This window comes from Aethalodelphis obliquidens, unplaced genomic scaffold, assembly GCF_003676395.1.
Source record: "Aethalodelphis obliquidens isolate GAN/ISIS:26980383/991018 unplaced genomic scaffold, ASM367639v1 scaffold42, whole genome shotgun sequence".
Lineage (NCBI taxonomy): Eukaryota > Metazoa > Chordata > Mammalia > Artiodactyla > Delphinidae > Aethalodelphis > Aethalodelphis obliquidens.
Window position 1 is genome coordinate 15,335,221 of NW_020837986.1, and position 25,029 is coordinate 15,360,249.

At 49.8% G+C, this 25,029-nt stretch overlaps 1 protein-coding gene across 4 annotated transcripts in view; it reads left to right on the plus strand.

Moving 5' to 3' along the window:
* STK35 (serine/threonine kinase 35) overlaps positions 1-24,791 on the plus strand; it is a 41,351-nt gene extending 16,560 nt beyond the window's left edge. Inside the window, exons 4-5 of one of the 4 annotated variants that reach the window (XR_003427200.1) lie at positions 2,193-2,299; positions 3,423-9,721. The gene's annotated coding sequence lies outside the window, so the exon portion shown is untranslated. Of the gene's footprint in view, positions 1-2,192; positions 3,397-3,422; positions 9,722-24,683 lie in introns of those variants that run through there. The other 3 variants (XM_027078724.1, XM_027078727.1, XM_027078726.1) reach the window with 3 other exon arrangements.
* The last annotated feature ends 238 nt before the right edge of the window (positions 24,792-25,029 follow it).

Genomic DNA, 25,029 nt, shown 5'->3' on the forward strand with positions numbered 1-25,029 from the left:
TTGGAGTAGTGAAGGTTGTAGTGGACAGGTGGTAGTTGGGGAGGACAGTGGCCTGCTGGAGCGTGGATAGAGCTGAGGTGGATAATCCAAAAGTGTGTACCAGGAACAGCACTGGTAGTTCAGTTGGACCAGAGTCTGAGATGTGAGCAAGGGAAATAAGACTAGAAATAAGGTGAAACATGGGACCCTGGAATTTGACCTTGACTTCGTAGGCATTTGGGAGCCATATGCAAAGCAGAGCAGAGCAATGTAGCATTAAGAGCTTCAGCATGTGTAAGCTGATTTGAACCGGAGATTGGGAGACCAGTTGGACCAATTATTTGATTCACGCTAGTAAGGGATGTTGTTGAACCTAAATGTAGTAGCACTGAGGATAGAGGAGTGCTTGGATCTTTGGGGCAGAATTGGCAAGGCAACTGGCCAATATTGAAGTAGAAGGAAGTAATAGATGTTGGGAGATTAATGTCAGTAGATATACATGCTGGCTAGCGTATTGGTCAGGTTTGATTCATTTTCCTTAAAGGGAATGGAAGAGAAAAGAACATTGAATACTTACCATGAATGCTAGGTATTTTCACATGTACCATTTTGTTTCACCTTTGCAACCCTGCAAGGGTTAAGTCATTTGCCCACGATCCTACTAATTTAAGGGCAGGTATATCTTAACTCATGTTCCTTCTCCCCCCCCAGCCCCTTTTTTCTTAGTATCAAGATGGCAAACTGGAAATAAGCTAGACTTAGATTTTGCTGAAGGCTTGAGAGGAGGTGATAGGGGGTGGAAGCAGATCCCAGTGGTCATGAAGAAGGAGCCTCAGCACCTGGGGCACAGAGCCCTCTATTACCTAGGTGGGTTCTTAGTCCCTTCTTTCCCTTCATCACCCTCACATTTCTGGTTGGTATTGGTTAATGCTGATTTGAGCCTGGTTATGCTTCAGTATTCAGTGAACTTACTTCTCAAATGAGTCACTCCAGCTTTAATTCTTCCATTCCACAGACATGATCTTCCAGGTGCCAGGCCAGTTTGTCCTACTGCCCAGTGAGTAAGAGAACAGCGTTCTTAAAGCTAGGTTTGGGGTAGTACCATGTTCGAGCCTAAAAAGGGTTGGCTAGACAGTATTTTAATTGTATTTCATGCTGTCACTTTCCATTTCCATCTCATCTTTTCTACTTTAAAAAAACCTCTTAGAATTCAAGTTTGCCCTGGGGTAGAAAGAAGGTTGTCATTGGAAGAGGGATCTGAATTTGGGTTAGGATTATGGGGTTGTCATAACTAATTGAAATCATGGCTCCCACTTGGACATCCACACTTGGGATTTGTGCTTTGTTGCAGGGCAAAGTTAAAGTTAAAGCTTAATAGCAGTGATTGCTTCAGGTAGGAGAAATAGGTGACCTTGGGATGAGAAAAGATCAGAAACATAGTTACGGCCAAGTGTCCCAGACTCTGACAACTAATGAGGACAGTGCTTGGTCAGTTGGTACCTATGCTGCCCTGTCCTAGCTGGGCACTTAGAACTGTGGGCCGGGTCCAGGGCCCTGGTCTTTGTGACCAGGAGCTGAGCCTTGTAGTGCCAGAGGTTCAAATCAGTTGTGGTATAAATGAGTATTTGGCTGGTTAGAGAATCAGAGGCTTGAGCTGGGAGGAACTGTTGAGTCTAAACTCCCCTCTCTCCCAATCAAGCTTTATAGATGGAGAAGCTAATTCCATATATTCATTCAACACATTTATTGAGAAACTATTTGCCAGGGACTATTTCAGGCACAGAAGATACATTAGTGAGCAAAACCAACAAAAATTCTTACAGTTGTAGAGCTTACATCTACTGGGGAGACAGACATAACTTAGCTGTGGGTTAGTGGAGGGATATAGACCAGGATAAGGGAGATCAGAATGCAGGGAGGTGAGGGATGGAGGTATACTTCCAAGTGGAAGAGATCAGGGATGGTCTTAAGACAGTGACCTTTGAGCAAAGGTTAGAAGGAGTAGAGGGAGTGAACCATGAGGATTTCTGGAGGAAAAACATCCCAGACAGAGGCAATAGCCATTATAATAGCTTGAAGGCTAGATAGAGTGAGCAGGGAGGAGAGTATAGGAAAAGAAGCTAGAGAGGTAATTAGGAGTCAACTAGAATAGCCCTTGTAGGCCACTGTGAGGATTTTGGCTTTTAATCTTCTGGTCATTGGTGTGTTTTCAGCTGTATGATGTTTGATCTTTTGAAAGGATCACTGTACCTGCTGTGCTAAAAGTAAACTGAAGGGAGCAAGTGAGGGGACAAGATGGGAGGCTACTATGATAACCCAGGTGAGAGATAATGGTGGCTTTGAACAGTGGAACAGGGGAGGTAATGATTGGATTTTGGGTGAATTTTGAAGTCAACCAACACGGTTTCGTGCTAGATTGAACATAAGATGTGAGAGAGAGGAATTAAGGATGACTACAAGTTCTTGGCCTTGGAAGCCATTGGAAGGATAGAGAGGATCAAATGAGATGGGGAAGAACAGATTTGACTGGAGAAAGTTAGGTCTTGGTCATCTGAAAGTTTGGAATGCCTGTTTAGAATCCAAGTACAGAAGTTGAGGGACTTCCCTGGTGGTCCAGTGGTTAGGACTCCACACTTCCACTGCAGGGTGCATTTGGTTCCATCCCTGGTCAGGGAACTAAGATCCTGCATACCCATGCAGCTCGGCAGAAAAAGAAAAATAATCACTGGTGACCAAGTACAGAGGTCGAGTAGGCTGTTGTATGAGTCTAGAATTCAGAGGAGAGAATGGTCTAGAGGTACAAATTTTGAGATGACTAAGGTTCTAAAGTGGGCATAGAGAAGATTTCAAAGCAAAACAGCTTGGAGAGAAGGAAAGGAAGCCAGAGGTATAGGAGACCTGGGCATGGTGTCCTGGAAGCCAGGTGGAGAAAAGACCTCAGGAGGAGGAAGGAATCAGCCGCGGCGTGTTCTATAGGTAGGCTGAGTGAGATGAGATGAGACTGGCCACTGACCATTGGATTTAGCGATTGGGAAGTCATTAGTGTTCGTGAGCAATTTTGGTGGCTCATAATGAGGAGAACCCTAACTAGAGTGGGTTTCAGAGAGAATGAAGGGGTGGAATTGGAGACCGTGAGAGAGTAGGCCAATGATTCTCAAAGCTTTTGGTCTGAAGGCCCCATTGCACTCCTGAAATTGAGGATTCCAGAGTTTTTGTTTTGGGTTATATCTACGGGTATTGGTATTAGAAATTAAAACTGAGAAATGTTTTAAACGTTCCTTTCAAATGAATAGTAATTCAGTTACATATTAACATACATAATTTATGAAAAATGACTTTTCAAAAACGTATTTAGTGAGTAGAGTGGCATTGTTTTATATTTTTGCAAATCTTAACAACTGCCTTGATAGTCAGCTGGATTCTTATTTGCTTTTGCTTTGTAGACTGGTGCTATGTCACTCATCATGTAACTTCTGGAAAACTTCACAGTACACTTGTGAGAGAATGAAAGTGGAAAAGGCAAATAACTATGAAAAGTTTTGGCTTCGTGTACTGCTGAGCTACAAACCACATTTTGATGCCTCTTCCTGAGGAATTTTACTGTGAAGGGGAGCTGAGAAGTAGGGAGAGACCTAGAAAGAAGGGACTTATTCAAGGTCCCAAATGAAGGGGCAGAACTTGTGTGTCCTGATTCCTGACCAGCTTTCCTATGAAACTTTTTGTCGTGGGTCAGACTCTAGCTGCATAAAGGAAACCCAGTCGTTCCCAGTAACAGCGTGATGAAGGAATGGTGAAGGAACGCCTCAGCAATCTAGGATTGTAGATTTCAGAGTAATGTTTAAATTGGGGCTAAATGGTTTCAGTTTTTTGCAACCATGAATGGAATTGCACTTTGGGTTGGAAACATGGGATTCCTCTGAGAGGAGTGTTGCCTCGTGGACTGTCCAGAATCGAGTCCCACTTCTGTGCTTTACTGGTTCTGTGACCTCAGGCAAGTTATTTTACCTCTCTGGGTTTCATCATCCATAAAGTGGAGTAGATCATACTTATCTGATTGAGGTTGTTGGAGGAGTTGCAAGAGGCTGTGAAAGTGCCCCGTAGAAACAGTCTAAGTGAGATGCTGGACGGCACAGTCTTAGATGCACGCTTGGGCTTGAGGTGGAAGCAGTGTCTTCTGTTCCTCTGAAGATGGTGGTCTTTAGTTGCCTTGTTTCTGAGGATTGCCAAATAGCTTTCTTCTTTGAAACAAAGCTATAGTCAAGGCAACTCTGTCCAATTGCTTGTTCCAGAAAAATGTCTCTGTTTTTAAAGGTTACTCAGTGAGGGGTCCTAGCTCTCTCTTACTTGTCACTTTTTGAAGATGTTTAATAATCCCTAATGGTTCCTACCATCCATCCAAAAGCCTTACCCAAAGCAGGAAGCCAGCCAGACTGATGTTCCAGGTACCACTGCCCACACGTTACCGGGGAGGTTGCTGTGGGATAAGGGACTCTGCATTCATGGCCAAGTTTGCTGTCTAATACACAAACCTCAGTTACCTAGGGCCTTTTGAAGCCAGGGCCTTGAATGATGTTTATTTGGAGTGGGCAGCTCAGGTCTGCTGAAGGAAATCAGATGTTGTTGTGACCTAAGGGGTCACAGAGAATGTTCTTTGTACCATATGCGATCTTGGTAGCTGCCCAACATCAGAAAGAAATTGGGCCTAATTTCTTGTTGAAGTAATAAATGATATATTATTCCCTGGCCTAGGGTCCAAAGATGTGGCTCTGGGCTAACATGTTGGGTATCCGGTTGGCCCCTTGACCTGGGCTTCAGATTTTGTTTCTGTTTTATGAGATCTGAGGTTTTTTAACATGAGGATTCCTAAACCCCTAGTCGAACCCCTTTGCTGGAGATTCAGAAGCTTTTTCAGCTCATCTCACGGGCAGCAAGCAGCACATATGCTTACACTGAAGCTGTAGAAGCCAATTCAGGTCATTCGCTTCCTTTCGGCTGGAATTATACCCAAATTGTGTCACATTATAGGTATCGAGTTAATCAAAAGTAAGACTAAAAACTTAAAAATGGGGGGGAAATGTTTAGTTAATGTGGTTTGTTTTAAACAACAGAGTCTTCAAAACAGAATCTGGGGTAGCGGGGCGGGTGGTGGTAAATTTTTAAAAGATTTTAAGTGCGAAATTGGGAACCCAAGACTAGAGAGGTCTCCAGGCCCCATCTCTGAGTGTGACTTGCTGACCCAGCCATCGGAACTAACCCAGGAACACATAAGACAGGCCTTTCTCTCACAGGACTGCCCTCCCTGTGGGAAGGAGCAGGATGAGACCATGGGTGAGACCTAGCTTCTGAGAATGTAAGACCCCCACTTGGAGCCTCACCTCCTGAGTCTAGAAGGCTAAGGCTTTGATGGAGGGCAACAGTGCCAGAGATGATGATAATTAATGGACATCCCTGGGCTGGGTGCTTTATGACCATTATTTCATTTACTGCTTTTCAAGTAAGTTCCTGAAGCTCTCAGAGCTAGTAAGGGTCAAAGCCTAGATTTCAACCCAGGCCCAAGTCCATGGCTGTAACCAGTATGGTGTATTGCCTCATGGAATTGCCTGTAAATCTCAAATGTTTTCAAAATTCAACAAACAGTTGAGCCTCACGTATATTGCGCGGCACTAGATGGGGCCGGAAATGCATTCTGAGTTGAGTAAGGTGGGCCGGAGGAGCCTGGCATTTAGTCGGTTTCCAGTTGGGAGGTTGTTTCTTCTACTCTGAGAAGGTTCAGAGTGTGCTGGTAAACACCTAGGTAGCCCAAAGGACAGCAATGGAGGAAGACTTCCCGGAGAGGGTGTGACTGCCGAAGAGACCCAAGTCAGAAGTCTGATTCTCACAGCCCAGAGGCTCATCCCTCTTAGTGTCTGGTGGAGCCTTGAACTGCCCAAAGGGAGGATGGGAGGAGCAGAAGAGGGAAGTGCCAGCCTCACCTTGAAGTGGATGATTAGGTCCTTGGAAAGAACGGAAGTTTTAGTTAGATTTGGGGGCGGGGGTGTTGGTATTCAGCCAGTGACTGTTAATTCTTAGATCCAAGCAGAACTAGAACTGCTGAGCATCTTTTGAGTCCCTGTCTATAACTGGAGGCCCCAGCCTTGCTTCTACCCTGTCTCACTAGACTTCACGGGGCTGTGTGAGAGCAGAGGGTTGTGGGTTTGCTGCTCTTTTCCCTGGGAATGTAAAGCTCAGCGTTCACTGAAGACCTGGCAGTTCTAGGAACCATTGGTGTGCAGGCCATCCCTTGGTTCTGGGTCTGTCTACTGGTGTTTCTTGGGAGATCCCCCAGGTGGGGAAGGCTGGCATTTGTAAGGCCAGGTAGCTCCCTGGGCGCCAGCTTTTGCCCCCGCTGTTGCCCTCTCTGTCTGTCACTCCTGCTGTCTCAACACAAGGAAACTGAGCTGTCTGTTATGTAATGGGGCTGGTTGCCCACAAGGATAATCTGTCCCTTGAAGCTCTGCAGGACATCAAAGCATTCATGAGGGGACAGGCCTGCCCCAGGGCTGTTGTTGCTCACATTCTCCTCCTCCCTGGCATCCTTGGCTCCTGTCAGCCTAGGCAGCATCCCTTTGGGCAAATCAGAATAGCGCCTGTAATCCTCCAGCTGTGAGCAAAGCTGCCTGACGGTTGGGGTCTTTCCAACTCCCATTTTCTCTTACGCTAGGGACACAGATACTCCCTCCAACAATAACAGCTCTGGTTCTAAAAACCTGTTTTGAGGGGCCCTCTGACTTGTGCAGGGCAGAGGCCCTGCCCTTTTATCTCCAGCCCTGAATTAAGTACTTTTACATAGAGTATCTTATTATCACATCATCTGCGTAAGTGTTCTGTTATCTGCCATCATTGTGCAGATGAGGAAGCTGAGAATCATTTTGTCACAGTTTTCAGAGGCAGGATTTGAAACCTGATAGCTGACTGGAAATTCCACTCTTCTATCCTGCCTCCTACAGCTTCTTTGAAAGCAGCTTTTGATGGGTTTATAGGTGGGTTCCCCCTCCTATTATCTCCACACAGAGGCCCCCAGGTATTAGTGTCGGTGCTGCCCGTGGGCATCTTTCAGAGTCTGACAGTCTCGGCACAGCACACCGCAGCAGGGCCACCTTCTGCTCCTTCAGGTGAGATCACCTGTGTGTTGATTCCTCTTGTGTCACACTGATACAGCCTCAAACATGGGCAGGCGAGGCAAGGCTGGGATGGTGAGGCACCCACATAACCAAGGGCCGGGCGACAGTGGCAGAAGCCACACAAGCAGGCAGAGGTTAAAATTCCCAAAAGGTTGGAAAGCGGGAGACCCAAAGTGCATCCCCTTTGGGGGCAGCAGGAAAGCACTGGCACCGAGGGGGTGCTGACAGGACAGTCTATGCACCAGGACAAGGAAGGGCTCTGATGTGACCCAAAGGCACCCTGTTGTCTCTGTTCCCCGGGACCTGGCAGAAGCCCGTTCTGAGTGAGCTTAGCCTGGACACTTAAGGTTGATGAGGATCCAAAGCAAAATGGCAGGGTTGCTGGGTTTCTCCCTGACCCATCTTCCAGCTCATTTATTGACTCTTGGCCAAAGCCGAGGGCTTTCATGATTCGTCCCTGTTGTTGATGTGGCTGCCTGCAGCCCTGCGTTGAAAGATTCTGAGGCCAAGTCAGATTTGGTGAGCAGGAGCCCTCGTATGACAGGCGCTTGCCCAGCGGTGGTCTTGGTAGTGTAGACCCCAATGCTGTCCTCTAGGAGCTCACAGGTTAGCTGTGGACCTAAGACAACATTTAGTTGTAGAAATACAGGAAGCCTGGAGAGAGTGGAGGGAAAGCTTCCTGGAGAAGGTGGTGCCTTGGGCTGGTTCTTGAAGATAGGTTTAGGGGCACCTTGTAAGCCAGGTGGTGAGTGAGGAGGTCACATCTCAGGGATTGTGTGAAACTCGCCCTGGCACACTGAGGCTTTGTTGGGTACAGGACTCAGCTGGTAAGGGGAGAGGGGACTGTCGTTGTAGTGAAGTACCGTCGGAGGGGCATTCAAGATGAGGACCTGGAGAGAATGCCCAGGGTTCTGTCTTGATAAACTAGGGCAGCAACATATAAGCTCCCAGCCGCTCTTTTCATTTCTACTAGTGAGTCTTCTGTGATTTTACAAAATCAAAGGAAATGGAGACCTCCTCCAGCATTTCTAGGATTCAGAGGCATGCAGGCCTTAAAACTGCCGGCGAAGTTTAAAATAAATCAATACAGTAAAATACTGCAGTGAATTTCCCAACTTTAAAGGAATTACGCTTTCAGTTACAGGTGCCAGGGGAAAGCTGTAACTCAGCCTGCATTGTACACAGGTCAGAATTCTGTATTTTGTTTCTTTGTAAAAGGAAGTGATGTCTAGGGACTCAGGAGGAGTGGATTAGAGCCACCCAGGCACACCTTAGGGCATAATGAAGAAGATGAAAATGCTTCTATTTTCCCAGGCTGCATAAAGGAGCCAGAAGTAGGGCCTGGGCAGGTAATCTTATGAATGGTAGGTAACCTTGGCTTTTTATAATTCCAAGGCCTGGCACTGGAGCAGTAGTGGAAGGCAGGTGGGCTCTGGTACATCATGTTGGATTTTGGTATTGACCATCTGTTCCAGTGGGAAAGACACAGATGATGTGAGCCAATTGACTCATTCCGTGTTTACTTCCATGCTTTTGTAAAAAGGAAGCCCTTAAATGTCATGTACAGCACCCTTTTGTTTTTTTCCTGCTTTTTTCGTACATGTCTAAGGCATGTCCTCCCAGTCTAGGGCAAAGCTAAGGCATGGACTGAAAAAAGGGTAGTGCTGTCAGATCTTGGCAGAATACATGGGCCTTTCCAGCCCAGCCCAGCCTTGTACCAGACATAAGGAGAGCTGGAAGTGACAACTAAAGACTCATTTGTTGTTAGTAACCAGATTGCAGGCTTGGATGTGATGAATGTTTGGAAGGAGTCCTTGGTTTCATGGGACAGCGGAAATGAGTGTGAATGTACCACACCCGAGACCAAAGAACAGGGTGACTTTCACCTTCCAAAAAAAAATTGCTTGGGAGTTTAGGCCAGTTGCCTAAACTGAAATCCAGATGGCACCACTGAGGTGATCCAGAGAGCCTCCTCCCTCCCCGACCCTGAGCATCTCGGGGCACCGGCACCAACCGGGTGTAGCATGGAGAGCCTTCGGGAGCACATCACTCCAGCCCAGTGTTTTGGAAGTCCTATAGCAGGGGGACACCTGTCCCCAGAAGTCCAGTTTCCCACCTACTCTTAGAATTTCGTTGAGATGGTCATACGATAGTGATGACATAGGCAGACCCAGATGTGCATCTTCAGAATCCACAGACTCATGTTACACACCCTGGGTAAAGTTTAGAAAGACTGCTTCCATTTTATCAGTGGAAGGAACTGAGGGTGTCAGGAGTAAGAAGTTTTCTACTTAACAGATCCAGAGTCTATCCTGTGACCTTGAAGACATCAACATGCTATTGCCACATTCCTCCCTGCTCCCCCTCACCAGCTCGCACCCCCCCCAGCACACACGGTGACCACGACAAACTTCAGCACTGTTGGTTCTCAAAGTATGGTCCCCAGACTGGCAGCATCTCCAGGAAACTTCTTAAAAATAACGTATTTCTGGGCTTCCCTGGTGGCTCAGTCGTTGAGAGTCCTCCTGCCAATGCAGGGGACACGGGTTCATGACCTGGTCCGGGAAGATCCCACATGCCACGGAGAGGCTGGGCCCGTGAGCCATGGCCGCTGAGCCTGCGCATCCGGAGCCTGTGCTCCGCAACGGGAGAGGCCACAGCAGTGAGAGGCCCGCGTACCGCAAAAAAAAAAAAAAAAAACATATTTCTGACGCCACCTCAGACCTACAGAGCTGGAAGCTGGGGGTGAGTGTTTCAACAGGAACCTCCAGGTGATGCTGATGGCACGCTCAGGTTTGAAAACTGCCCTGGCAGAAGAGGGTAAAGACACCATCTGCCTAGCATCCTACAGTTCTACCCTTAGAAAGCTTGCATCGAGGCCTGAGAACTAGGAGGGCCTGCCAGCTTCTAATTGGGGCTCTGTCTTCTGTACTTACGTAGCACGGGGCTTTGGACAGGTCACGCCCTGTAGGTTGTCGTTTCCTCATCCAGAAAACCAGAGTATAAAAGGTGGTCCTCTTTCCCCTCGTCCCTCAGCCCCTCAGCCCCGGTGCGTTCAAGTTCCGCAGTGGGTGTGGTTCTAGGACGGGGACTCCTCTAATTCTTGCTTAGTTTCTGCCTTGTGCATTTGTCTTGAGGATGAGGTGAGGCCCTGTGGCCATCTGCTCCTGGGGGGAGGAGGAGGAGGAAAACAATTGAACTTCTCCTCGGGCTTCCCAGACCCTGGGGAAGTGGGCTTCTAAGCCATGATAACAGTGAGCGTGTAGGGGTGGGGTGCCCTCCGGAGAGTCATTCAGAGACATAACAGATCCCTGCGAGGCCGCTGTGATAGGACAGGAGGTCACTGTTAGAGGAAGGGGAAGTCGAGGGGCAGCAGGCATAGGAAAGGGGGAAGCAGCGGGGTTGGAGTTGGGCTTACGTCTCTGAGTGGAGTCTTAGACGTGGCTTTGAACCAGACTGGGAAACTTCACTTATTCTTTCCAGGCATGTATTAAGTACCTACTGTGTGCCTGGTGTGGGCCGTGGAGATAAATATTGCTCCCAGCCTCAGTCCATCTAAACCTTAGGCATCTCTCTGAGTCTTGGAGTCCTCGTTTATAAAGTGGGGTTGCCAGCACTTAACCCATAGGCTTTTTGTGAGTAAATGAAAAATTCATGTAAAACTAGCCTAGGGGTGCTGGGTATGCAGTAGGTACTCCACAGCTGTTGAGTCCTGCCGTTCTTTCATACCAGTTGTTGGCCATGCTGGTAACAGAGCTAGAAGTTGTATCTCAGAATATATGCAGGTTCTTGGCTCCCCCTCACCCCCGCCCCCCAAAAATAAAACACTGAACGTAAAGCGCCTTCATGGGCACGGAGTGACCTCCATAGACCCAGGGTTGCCTTCACAGCCTTTATTTGATGGCTGAGTCTTGCTGTGTTTTGTTCTAACCCCCTTTGTAATCAGCTTCTCATTAGTTGACTGATGTATCTTACTCTTCTGAGTCTGTATTTGCATATTCATTCTGCTGTAATTATGTCTCAAGGACATAGCATTTTGTTTTTGTATTTACTTTTGCTTTTTAGAGCTGAAAACCTGTGCTGTCACATGGGCAGGCTGGTGGTTCTGCCAAAGAGCAGCTTTCTAGCGCTGGCATCTCACTGGTTTTGTTTTTTTTTAATAGTTACATAACATTAGAACCATGATTGCTGGCTATAAAATTGATTTTGAGAGCCACTTTAATTTGTAAATTGGGAAATACTTTCTATTTGGGGTTAAGGAAAGGAGTACAGGGGACGGAGGTAGAGGGAGAAGGTCTCTACCAGGAGCAGAGGGGTGGCCCTTCCCTTAAGGTCAGTCCTTCAGCTGTCCTGCCGTGCCTTGGTTTGAATTCTGTATAGGCCTTGGGGTGGAGGATGGCCCCACCTGCCTTCCACCAGATCTCCTTTCAGGAACCCAGGAGAGTCCTTTTTTGCACTTGTTTAGCAAATGCTTAAGGAGAGCTTTTGCGGAGAGCTTTTGCAGCTTGCTGGGGATCTTGCATGCACTTGTTTCTGTGTAGGATCAAGCCTGCTACAGCCTGGAGCCTTTATCATCTGTAAGGCATGGTGGGGAGGTGCCAGGGAGCACTTTCTCTTACCTAAACTTACTGAGCCCAGGCTGTTTGCCAGGTTCATACTCTTCCCGTTTACTGTCTCGTTGAATGCTCACGTGCATCCTAGGTACGGTGTCTGCCCTGCTCCCACTCCAGAGAGTGATTTGCCCCACTGGCCACGTGGCTAGCGCGTGCCAGCTCCAGGCTAAAGCTCGGGTGTCTGTGCTCTTTTCCATCGAGCTTCCAAAGATGTTGCAGCACGGTACTGTCTCAGTGCTCCCAGGAGCTCAGAGGACCGAGTACTGGCTTTTTGTTGAAGAAGTAAATAACAGCAACCTGTAGGACGTGTGACTTAAGATGGCCCTTGAAGAATGGAGAGCAGACGAGCGTCTTCTAAGCAGGAGACACAATGTGCGCAAAAGCAGAACACTGAGAATTTGTGGAAAGAGCAGATCTTTGGTTTGGTTCACGCAGAGGCTCAAGTTGGAGAGTGAAGTAGCGCCAAGTTGCCAAGAGCCTTGACTGTCAGCCTAAGAAAGGTGAACTTCATCCTACAAAAAAGGTGGCGGTGATGTACAAGGCTGGAGTTTTGGCAGATGAGTCGGTCACAATGAGGGGAGAGCTGTTAGCCCCCTAGGGGAGGGAGATAAGATGCTGCACCTGACAGTGCCGCTCTCCAGAAGGTGCAAGACTGCACTGGCACCTGCCCGAGCACAGGAGGGGAGAAAGGGCCACCACTGACCAGGGCGATTACAGGCCCTGTGCTTCCATTTTTGCTTTTGAATCTGATATGCCGATTAACCTAGGTTTGAGTCACCTCTCTGCCTCTTATCAGCAGGGTGCCTTGGGCAAGTCATCTAACTTTTCTGGGCCCCCATTTCCTAATCCATTAAATGATGCTCCTTTAACAGTGATGCTCACTGTATGCTGTTGTAAGGACAAAATGCACAAGAAACAAAGTACCCAGTGCAACTCCTAACACACAGCGGGAGTTCAGTAAAATGGTGGCTGCCTCTGTGTAGCTCCCTTGTTCTATTTTTGCCGGATCTCATAGGTTAATCATTCGTTTCTGCTTCACTTCTCACTAACAATTTGCAGTGCCCTTCTTTTCCCTAAGAGAGTGCCAAACCCCTTAGCAAGTGCCCCCAGTGAGTTCCCCTCAGCACACTGGGCTTTGGACTGCTTGCTGTAACCAGAGTCCATATGGTCTCCTTCGGCCCCAACCACTCTGGGCATGACCTTGTTTGAGCCACGCCGTTCACAACCACAAATTGTCCCATCCCCATATAGAGGAGCCACCTCTCCCCTTTAGCTCTGACAACTCCTTAGACATCTTCCTCCTGGCTAAGGGCCCAAGAGGGGAGGAGATCTCTCCCAGCAGCCCAGCCTTCCCCTAAGCCCTTTCTCTGCTAATCACAGCAGCCGCAGCTGAACCCCAGTCTCTTTGGGGGCCAGCTGAGGCTGTTGGCAGCCTTCATTTCATCCCCACACTTAATAAGTTGAGGAAGGGAATTAGGGTATCCCCGCAGCTGACTGCCAATTACCAGGGCTGTTTCTGGAGACAAAAAGTTCTCCCTTAGTTTGTCTTGAGTGAGTTCCACCCATACCTGTTTACCAACTGAGTTGGTTAAGGGACACACCAACCCCCAGGCCCTGACAGCCTGGTGACTTCCCAAGGCCAAAAAGACTGGGTTTAATTGGATCTGCATCCTCAGACGTAGATGATGACTCAGCGTGCAGATCCCCAGAGACCTCCAAATCTCAGAATCTTAGGTCTTGCCCAGTGATTCTTCTTTTTGTGCATTTGGCAAACTTAAATACTAGCATTTTGGGCAGCACACTTCAGGGATTCGGAAGGTTTAAAACAATATCAAACAAGTCAGCAATGGTGACACCACGGCCACGGCTAAAATATGACCGAGTCACCTTATCTAGGAGCTTCGCAGTGACTGCTTGCTGCAGTTTGCATAGAACCAGTCGCTGCCCTGACTGAACCTGGGACGTTCTAGAGATAAAGCTGCCATGTGTTTGCATCCACATGCCATCCTGGCTTTAAGCTCTGTCCACTCCCTGTCTCCCAGTGAGCCATGCCCTGCCGTATCCTGGGCCTGCCGCTTGCAGCCATGAGAGCCTGTGTCCTCGTTGTGCTGCGTGGGCTGCAGGTTGGGCTCAGCTGACACACATAGAGCCCACCTCCTCTTGGTGACATTCGTCCACTTTAAGGGAGACTCAGGTTCTGCTTGAAAGCCTGTAGAAGAGGGACCTCACCATCCTGCTGTTCTGTTTGGAAGGGCCCTGGTGCAGGAGCTGGAGTCGCCCTCTCTCCCTAACCCCCCATCACAGCGCCCAGGCCTCTTTTGCCTGGGAAGCCCGCATAGCACTCCTGTGCTGCCTTCTGGTTAGGGTGTTTCCTCAATCGAGAAGGAGCCTACAAAGCTCGTCTTGATTCTCAGCACTCCTTGGGTCCTGAGAATCTGAATGTTGAGGATATTCCTCCAGAAAAACTCACGTGACTTACACACACTGAGATGCTTCCTGTGCCTTCAAGGGGATTGCTGTGGGTGCATCCTTGGAGTTAGAAGGACCCTGGGTAAGGACCCCTGGTCCCAAGCCCCTCAGCACATGACAAAACCAGGTCCCCAGAGAAGAGTGGGGAGAGCTCGATGAGACTGGAAGCTGGCTTTCCTACCTGTACTCTCAACACTGGGCGGGTCAGTGTCTCTTTTTAACAACAACAACAAAATATATATATATATATATATATATATATATATATTTATGTATGTATGTATGGCTGCATTGGGTCTTCGTTGCTGCGCACAGGCTTTCTCTAGTTGTGGTGAGCGGGCACTACTCTTCATTGTGGTGCACAGGCTTCTCATTGCAGTGGTTTCTCTTGTTGAGGAGCACAGGCTCTAGGCGCATGGGCTTCAGTAGTTGCGGCGCGCAGGGTTAGTTGCTCCACGGCACGTGGGATCTTCCCGGACCAGGGCTCGAACCCATGTCCCCTGCATTGGCAGGCAGATTCTTAACCACTGCACCACCAGAGAAGTCCCAGTGTGTCTTAAGAGGCTGCCATGCGGGGGTACACTCCTCTGGTTGTGTCTGTGCTGTCACAGCCTGCATGACAGTGTGCCTTTCAGAGAACTCACTGGGCACTTGCTCTGGACGAGCATAAGTAGGTGAGGAGGATGTGAAAGATGGGAGGGGTGGCCTCTCAGGCAAAGGACAAGTCCTCTGGCTGCACAAGGGCAGGTGCTTGGCTCCTCATGGGGCTGCCCTGTCCTACTGCCTGTTTCCATAGTCCATGTCCTTCCATTGTGGAGAATGGGAGGCCGCCAGGTATGAACTCCACCACCTCTTGAGCCCCTTGTCAGCTAAGGAGAGTTGTTGGACATTTCTGCCATTTTGCAGATGGCTGGGCGTGGAAGGAGGCCACAGTGGTTCTTTAACATCTGAGAAGTGCAAAGAGTTGAGGCCAAACCCAAGTCTTCCAGTCCTTCTCATTAACCTCTTACTGTGGCTGACTTAGACTGGGGACATTCTCTGAAGCCAGGCCGGCTCCAGCTAGCTGCAGCTGGACTTCAAGCTCCCTCTCCAGATGAAACAGTCTGTTTGCAGACTGCGGGCTGTGTCCTTCCCCTGTGAGGGCCGGCCTCCTGTGGGGAAGTGGGTACAGGGGGAGTCACGGAGGAGCCTCCTGGTTCTGTCACTGATAGGCTGTGTTGTGTCAGGAAAACCCTTCCTCCCCATGTGCCCATTTCGCCCACTGGGCTCTGAGGGTAGGGTGGGGACACAGTGGAGCACGGGAGAAAAATAGCGCCAGTGGGGGCTGGAGAGGCGGCCGACCTCCTGGGGTGGGGTGGCATCCCTCTGTGCACCTGGCTTGTTGGGATGTTTGGTAGGAACTCAACCAAAGGCAGGGATTTTATAGCCATATTTTTATGTTAAACTCCTGTCTTGCTGAATGAATGATTCCGTGAAGTTTGTGAATTAACTTTTTTTTTTTTTTTTTGCGGTACGTGGGCCTCTCACTGTTGTGGCCTCTCCCGTTGCAGAGCACAGGCTCCGGACACGCAGGCTCAGCGGCCATGGCTCACGGGCCCAGCCGCTCCGCGGCATGTGGGATCTTCCCAGACCGGGGCACGAACCCGCGTCCCCTGCATCGGCAGGCAGACTCTCAACCACTGCACCACCAGGGAAGCCTGTGAATTAACTTTTTATTGCCATATACTAACTCCCAATTCCTATCAGTCACCCAGTATTCGAGCTCCTTCTGTGCTTGGCAACCTGAGAGTCTTCAGAGGAGCAGAGGGTTGTCCCTGTCCCCCAGGAAGCTTGTAGTTAGGGGGTGGTGAGAGGACGCGCAGCATGGTTAGTGGGGGGTCTGTGGTCTTCCTGTGCCTACTCACCAGAGAACAGAGAAGAGTCCCTACCGAGGCTGGGCCCCTGGAAATGCTTCCTGGAGGAGGCATGCACCATCCGAGCTGACGGCAAGGGGAAGGGGGGTGCAACCAGACTCGCAGTTCCTGAGGCCCGAAGCAGGAAGGACACTGTCTCCTCCAGGGAAGACTAACATGAGGCCAATTTATCTTGTCTGGAATTTTTGCCTGAGCGAATGACTTGTGAGGTTTTTGGTTTTGGGGATGTGATTTAAGGCTGCCATCGCAGCTTGATTAAGTACCTCCTGCGTATCTCACTGACACCGTTACAAAGACTGTCACTGGGCTTCACACGCTGCAAGGTAGACATTTCCACATTGTAGGTTAAGAAAACAGACTTGATAAAGATGAGAGCTAGTAATTGGCTGAGCTGGGGTTTAAACCTTAGATCTTCCTACTCCAAAGCCCAAGCCCTTGACAGAGCACCAGACTACCTATGCTCTTTGAATGGTACTCCCACCACACTGGGGACCTGCTCCTGCACTTCTGCCTTGTTTTGGTCCCCTGGTCAGGACTCAGAGACCGCAAACACAGCACCACGGCCTTCCAGGTTGTTGTCCCTATCTGCTGTGAAGCTCCTGCTGGGTAAGCTTCGGTGCTTTCTGACCTCCCATCCCTTACCCTAACGCCATTCCCCTTCTGTAAACCTGGAGACTGAAGGCACCATTATCCCATTTATAATGTCTACTTCATTTTCTTTTACCCTGATGACAGGACCTCGTATGCTGTGCCATGAGCCACCCACAGCACAGTCGTCCCTGGTTTTGCCCTGCTGTGAGCACCACTGTTGCTCAGCTGAGCCTTAGAGCAATGATGCACCAAGCTTGGCTCCCTGGCCTCAGTCCCTCTGACAGATTAGAGTAGACAGTAGTGCCAGAGCCGCTGATTCCCCCAGGGTGGTATGTTGATATCTGAGTATGAAAAGCCAGCTGTCTGGTGTATGAAACAAATGAAAAATGACTCATTTTGAAGCTAATCTTGCTTAGAAGGAGAGGCCTGCCCCCTGTGACCCTGAGATTACCTTTCCTCTGGGCTTCTGCAGCATGATATGCTGAAAATAAATAACCTGAGCCTCAGTTTGCTCATCTGTAAAATGGGGATAATTCCTACATGGTCCTTTGCCTGGACAAAGGAGGCTTTGCATATCAGGCCTTGCATAGTGTCTAGTTTATCACAGGCATCATTAACTACAGTGATAAGACCAGGCTGTACCTTAGGGGAGCTTAGGTAAGGGTGAGTTCTTGGCTTCCCACCCAGTAAACCATGACTTGAGTATGCCAGTCAGATGACTTTCTTTCCTGTTAAATAGGTGAGAGGCAGAGAGGAATAGAGAAAACTAGACTTTAGATTTGAATCCCAGTTAACCATTTACTACCCATTTAACCTTTTGCAACTTGCTAAGTAACTTCTGAGACTAAAATTCCTCATCCGTGGGGAGAGCCTTTTTCATGGATAGATGTGTCTGTATAAAGTAAAGAGTATTGTGAGGACTCTTGCTCAGCGTTCCTGCTTACCCTAGCACAGACCACAAACTCGAGTGCCACCCTGAAGCCTGCAGGAGCCCTCCTGAGGAGCACCAGTGGTCACCTGGGGAACTGGCCCACCCTTTGAACGAGTAGCTGTGACACTTCTGTGCGAAGCCACAGAAAATTGGTCCTCTCAAACAGCCAGGTGGTATTTCTGATTTCTAGGTCCCTGGACTTCAAAAAATCCACCTTTAGGGGACCTCCCTGGCGGTCCAGTGGTTAAGACTTCGCCTTCCAATGTCCCACATGCCTCACGGCCAAAAAACCAAAACATAAAACTGAAGCGATATTGTAACAAATTCAGTAAGGACTTTAAAACTGGTCCACATCAAAAAAAAAAAAAAAAATCCACCTTTAGGCCTGAGCAGGTCGAAAGGTGCTGAGGATGCTTCTGCTACCATCTGGCTGTCCTTGGGGCATTATGGTAAAGGTGTGGCAGTGGAGAGCTACCCTTCCCTTCCCCCTCCACCATCACCTTCACTGCCCTCATTCTTCAATCTCCCATTTTGAAAACACAGGAGAGAAAGTTCCTGAATTAAACTTTGACTCCGGATAAGTTATACATAGTTGAGTGTGTGACCCCCCTAGAAACCAAAAAGACCATCAACATAACTAATAACAAGGTAGAGCTCCCTGACTGCCCCACTTCTGGGGATCCTCATTCCTTACAGCTGACCCCAGAGTGGAACTGGCAGCATCCCCATTTGCTAGGAAGGAAAAGGAGGCTCGGATAATGTAAACTGCTAGTGAGCGGCAGAGCTCAAATCTGAACCCAGGACTGTTCACCACAGCCTGCACTGGAGTAAAAGTGCGGAGTTAAAGCTTAGCTGTGGGATTTCCCTGGTGGCACTGTGGTTAAGAATCCGCCTGCCGGGCTTCCCTCGTGGCGCAGTGGTTAAGAATCCACCTGCCAATGCAGGGGACACGGGTTCGAGCCCTGATCCAGGAAGATCTCACATGCCGCGGAGCGACTAAGCCCATGTGCCACAACTACTGAGCCTGTGCTCTAGAGCCCGCGAGCCACAACTACTGAGCCCACGTGCCACCACTACTGAAGCCCACGCACCTAGAGCCTGTGCTCCACAACAAGAGAAGCCACTGCAATGAAAAGCCCTTGCACTGCAACAAAGAGTAGCCCCCGCTCGCCACAACTAGAGAAAGCCTGCACACAGCAATGAAGACCCAATGCAGCCAAAAATAAATAACTTAAAAAAAAATAAAAATAAAATAAAGCTTAGCTGTGGCTCCCAGAGATTTTTAAATCCTGTGGTTGCCAAACTTACACATTTTGAAGGACAGTACAATTTCAAAGCCGGGGGTGGGGGTAGGAGATGGAAGAACAGTTTTTTAAACCACTCCCATATACTTTCATCGTCATTTCATCAAAGAAATGACATTTTGACCAGGGTAGGAAGGCCATACTTTTAGAATGAAGGGTAATCTTTTGTTCACCCAGCCATTCCCAGTCTGCGAGCTGAAGACATGGGGAGGGAGTTGGCCGTGGGAGCCCATTGGGTCCCCAGCCCCATGGCTGCCTGCTCCCACCTCAGCTTTCCCCAGCCTCTGTTCTCCAACCTGCTGATGGCCTTAATGGGAGCAGTTTGGTTCCTCAGTCTCCTTGGACAGAAGGGACAACTGCTTGGCTGGCAGAGGAACTTGCCAGAAGGCTGCTCACCACCTGGTTGGCACTGCATCCCCCTTTGTGCTCTGGACCCCAGACCCATGCAGAGGTACTTCAGCCAAGCCTTCTGGAAGCCTTCTCTGAGGGAATCTGTTTATAGGTGAAGGGATTAAATGGGTTTTAAACTCCACTTAAGCTCTTTTTGTCTCTCTAGGAAGGGATTTTACATTACAAAGTTACATGTTAAAAGCAGGAGCTTTGGAGTGAGTCAGACCTAGGTTCAACCCTTTTTTCTACCACTTACTAGCCATGCACATCTTGTCTCTGAACTTTAATTTCCTCATCTCTAGAACTGGGGCAACATCAGCTCCTACCTAGTAGGGTGGTTGAGTGAGATGAGGCAGTAGATGTAAAACACTTGGGTCCATGACACAGCCCACAACTACTGAGCCTGCGCACCACAACTACTGAAGCCCGTGTGCCTAGAGCCTGTGCTCCTCAACAAGAGAAGCCACTGCAATGAGAAGCCCGTGCACCACAATGAAGAGTAGCCCCCGCTCGCCACAACTAGAGAAAGCCTGTGCACAGCAACGAAGACCCAATGCAGCCAAAGATAAATATATATATATATATATACATATAAATTTTTTTTTTTTTTTTTTTAAAGAGACACTGACCCGCCCAGTGTTGAGAGTACAGGTAGGAAAGCCGGCTTCCAGTCTCATCGAGCTCTCCCCACTCTTCTCTGGGGACCTGGTTTTGTCATGTGCTGAGGGGCTTGGGACCAGGGGTCCTTACCCAGGGTCCTTCTAACTCCAAGGATGCACACACAGCAATCCCCTTGAAGGCACAGGAAGCATCTCAGTGTGTGTAAGTCACATGAATTTTTCTGGAGGAATATCCTCAACATTCAGATTCTCAGGACCCAAGGAGTACTGAGAATCAAGACGAGCTTTGTAGGCTCCTTCTCGATTGAGGAAACACCCTAACCAGAAGGCAGCACAGGAGTGCTATGCGGGCTTCCCAGGCAAAAGAGGCCTGGGCGCTGTGATGGGGGGTTAGGGAGGGAGGGCGACTCCAGCTCCTGCACCAGGGCCCTTCCAAACAGAACAGCAGGATGGTGAGGTCCCTCTTCTACAGGCTTTCAAGCAGAACCTGAGTCTCCCTTAAAGTGGACGAATGTCACCAAGAGGAGGTGGGCTCTATGTGTGTCAGCTGAGCCCAACCTGCAGCCCACGCAGCACAACGAGGACACAGGCTCTCATGGCTGCAAGCGGCAGGCCCAGGATACGGCAGGGCATGGCTCACTGGGAGACAATGGATAAAGGTAGGACACTTTTATATGTAACAACTTGGTAAGGCTGTCAGCCCTCCTACACAGCCTTACCAGGTTGTTACATAGAAAAGTGTCCTACCTTTATCCATTGTAGAACATGCCTGCACATATTCAATGCTGAGTAAGTGATTGCTGTTACGATCATCATAGAGAAATAAGGAGCTTGGATGTACTGAGGGAACTTAGTCCGAGAGCTGAAATAAGAAAGGGAAGCATTTGCCAGCACCTTCCTGGACACCTTTCCCGCAGGGGACCATCTCAAATGCAGGCTGTTAGAGCCACGGCAGAGCCGGCTCTGGAAGCACTAAATGGAGGCTCGTAGTAGAAAGGCTGTGGGCAGTGAGGCCGGAGAAGATGGGGCTGAGTGCCAGTCCTGCTGCTCTGGTGTGGGGCAAGTGGCTCCATCTCTGGACCTGTTCACTCGTTAACTCCTCGCTGGATGAACTTGTCAGGCAGGTGAGAGATGGGAGTGCACTACAGGCGTCACCTGCAGGTTAACCACATCACTGCTTTTCACTGTGCTCAGAGGGGTGGCTTTGCCCTCTAGGAGGGCTCTGTGCTCAGAAGTCAGCGTTCCAACTGAAAGGGACATGGCAAGTCCTGGCTGACGCCGGCAATCAGGCAGTCGAGCCATAGCCCAGGCAGTCGGAGTGGAGGTGTGGCATCTACTAGGACGAAGGGCAAGGGCCCACTGGGCTGGGACCTAAACCATTCATTGTTCCAGCAGGTGCCTGGGAGGGCCTGCTGCTACTTTACCCCAGAGCCACGTGGTCTGAGCCCTTCCTACCTGGGGCTGTAAAAAGCCCCACCCCGCCCACCCACCCCCCACCCCCCACCCCCCCTTTCCAGGGGGGTCGCAGCTATTGGCTCCCTGGGGGAAGGTACACCTTCTCTAATGGAAGACGGGAAAGGAATGCAAAGCCGGGGTTCTCTCTGTGGAAGAAGGAACCCTATTTCTCTTGTCCCTGCCCACTGGGCAGAAGGAGGCGAACCTGTCCTGAGGCGTCCTACCAGGAGGGCCAGAGCCAGTGCCAAAGCTGGAGGGAGGGAGTGTGGAGGAGCCTGTGGGAAATGTCAGCCGCTTCCTGGCAGGGGAGCCAGGGTTAGAGTGGTCATGACGCTGGTGTCAGGCACTCTCGCAGTGCTGGGTGCTTGGTGTGACCTTTTGCAGGCACAGTCTGTTCTGCTAGTTTATTATGTAAAGAGACTTCTGCCTCCCTGTCGACACCGCTTTTCTGCTGCCGTGCGTCACCTTCCTGCTGTGATGGTCATCCATTTGAGGTTGTCCTCAGCTTGGGTCCAACCAGGGGAGGTAGGAAAGCAGTGTTAAACAGGTCATAACTGGTTCCAAAGATTATCTTAGCAAATCACACATGACCATACAACTTCCCGGGCCTTTCTTCTTTCTCACAAGCACTTAGCATCTTAGATGGTGAGGTTCCCCCAAGCCCTCCCTCCCCCAATCTTCTGGTTGCTCTGCTTCATCTACTGAAAGCAACAGGGAGAAGGCCCTTAGGCCTGCTGAATAAAGCTAGGTTTGAGGTGGCTGCTGGACCGTCACAGGATGTGCTCATGATGATTGTATTTTTCCAAGTCAAAACTGGCATATAAAACCCACCAGTGGATGTTTGTTGAGGGGAATTAACAGGTAGGGAAACAGAAGCAGTAGAATAAAAGGCTGGGCCTGAGATCAAATACTTGGATCAAATACTTTTCCAATGCCTTTATCATCCATCCCCACTTGATTCCACACATGGACCCTGAGTCACCCCTCACCTGTGCAGTGGAGGAAGGAATCACACAGTCTAGCCTCTCGTCTGACAGGTGTGGAAGATTCTCCACTGTCCACTGTGTGTGGAAGAGGCCAAAGAAGAGCCTGGGTCTGGCCTCTGGGACCCCTCGCTACTCCAGAGACCTTTCTCATGGGGCTGCCAGCTTTCTTTATTCATTAAATACACTTTTTTTTCCCATTAAAAAGTGAAGTGTGGGGCTTCCCTGGTGGCGCAGTGGTTGAGAGTCCGCCTGCCGATGCAGGGGACACGGGTTCGTGCCCCGGTCCGGGAAGATCCCACATGCCGCGGAGCGGCTGGGCCCGTGAGCCATGGCCGCTGAGCCTGCGCGTCTGGAGCCTGTGCTCCGCAACGGGAGAGGCCGCAACAGTGAGAGGCCGCAACAGTGAGAGGCCCGCATACCGCAAAAAAAAAAAAAAAATGCCACACAGCTTTCTCATTTCCTCTGTAATGTATCATTGAGTAGATGGGTCATTTGCTTCAATCTCTCATTTTTGGATTTGCGATTATTACCTCAATTTAAATACTACTTCAGTGGACATCTTTATTCATAAAGTCCGTTTCGTATTTAGGATAATCAGTTAGACTAGATTTCCAGAAGTGTAATTATAGGGTCTCAATCCATTTGAAGCTCTGAAAACGTTGCCAAATTGCTTCCTAGAAGGCTTTGTCACACTCCTCCAGTGGAGTGCGTGTCCTTGCCGTGGCACCTTCGCCCGGCTGGAAGCAGTTTGGATGGTTCACTGGCTGAGGACCGCGGCCTGTTAAGCCTGACACGTTCATAATTTCTGGTTGGGGACAAATGGCTGGGAGAGGATGGGATGTCGAGGAGTTGGGTCCTGCCGTGGGCCAGGTACTTCACAGTCGGTATTCCACTCAAACCTCGAAAACGAGCCCCCATTTCTCAGAGGAGGAAATGAAGGCTGACCGGGAGAAGTAAAACTGTCCAATATTGCAGTACCCTGCTGCCTCTCGTGAGGACTAGCCAGGCATCTCCCTGGGACCTGAGGATGACAGGCCAGTGTGATATGACTGTACAGGCGGCAGGCAATGGTGGGGAGGACGCAGGGCTGGGGGGGCATACCTGTCAGGCTGCAGCGAGCTTACTGAGCCTTGAAGCCAGTGGGGGGATTTCACACACACTGAGTAAGACTGTCTGATTAAGTCATTCAGGATGAGAGTGGGCACTTGGAAACTCTGATGAGACAATGGGTCGCCACGGAGCATTGCTGCCCTGGGTGGCCCGCCTGCCCAGTATTAGGGCTATACTTAGCTCTAATCAGGCTCAGACTGGGAAAGTTGGGCTGGGCAGGGTGGGGGCTGGCCCAGGGCTAATCTCTGCGGGTTCTTGTATTCTAGGCCTCCATTAGAACAGGTCCCTGAAAGGCTGGCCGCTGGTCTCGTTCTGAGGCCTGGCACCAAGGCCATTCCCAAATAATAGCTAATAACAGTACAGCCAGGCACTGTTGTAAGTTTTCCATGTATTAGTTCATTTGGTCCTTGTAGTAACCTGTGATGTGGTACAGGTGACAAGACCAAAGAACCAGAGGACTCAAATTTGCCCGCAGTCCAGTGGCAGAGACTGTGGACTGGACCACAGTTCTGGCTGCAGCCTCCTTCCTAAGCACGGCAGTGTCCTGCAGCCTGGGGCCCAGCGGGCGGCTCAGAGACCAACACTATCCCTGCCTGTGGGACTCTGGCCCCTCTGTGACCTGGGGGGGTAGCCTAGTGCAGGTTCTCAGAGGCCTGAGCCTCACTTCTCTTGTCTCTGAAATGGGGTAAGAGGGTTGCTGTGAACTTCCAGTGCAGCATGATTGGTCACAGAGGGGGAGGAGGGGAGGGAACTCGGGCTGCCAAGGCTGCGGGGACGGAACGCTTGGGTCCTGGGGCATCTTTCTCCTAGCAGTGCGGGGAAGCCAGGACAGAGGGGTGGGGCTCGTGCTCGGATTTGTAGCGGGGATCAGCGTGCCTGGAGTCTGGAGTCTGACCCTCCAGTGACGTGACTTGGGGCGTGGTGCTTAAGCCGCACCACAGTTTATCTGAAAAGGGGGATAACATGTCCGTGGCGTGGTGGTTGTAGTGAGGCTGGATTCACTCCATAGAGAGCGCTTAGAACCCAGCTCCCCCGGCTCCCAGCACAGCACGGCTCCGGAGTTCATCGGGGTTGGGTGCTGGTACCTAGTGGGGGCTCTGGAGCTTGGAGGTGCCCCATGCCCACTGACCCACGTCCACTCTCCCTGCCTTCTGTCTTTCAGGTTGATCCTCGGGACCCACAGTCTCATCATGTCTCGCACAGAGGACGGCAGAGGGTACAGGCGGTGGCTTGGCCGGTTGGCGATCTCCCAACAGCTGGATCTCCAGCAATGTGAAGCTTTTGTTTGGGTTTTCCCCCTCCTTTTAGTTTTGCTTAATTTTTTTATTTTTCATTTTTTTGTCTTCCTCCCCCCCCCGCTTTTTTTTAAAAATTTAAACGATTAAGACTTCAGAAGAACAGGAAGCTATGCTGTGGACAGGCATCAATTTCTTTAAAGAAACTCAATATGGACAAAGCATATGTATAAATTTCATTTTTAATTTTTATAAGGGGTTAGGGAGCTATTT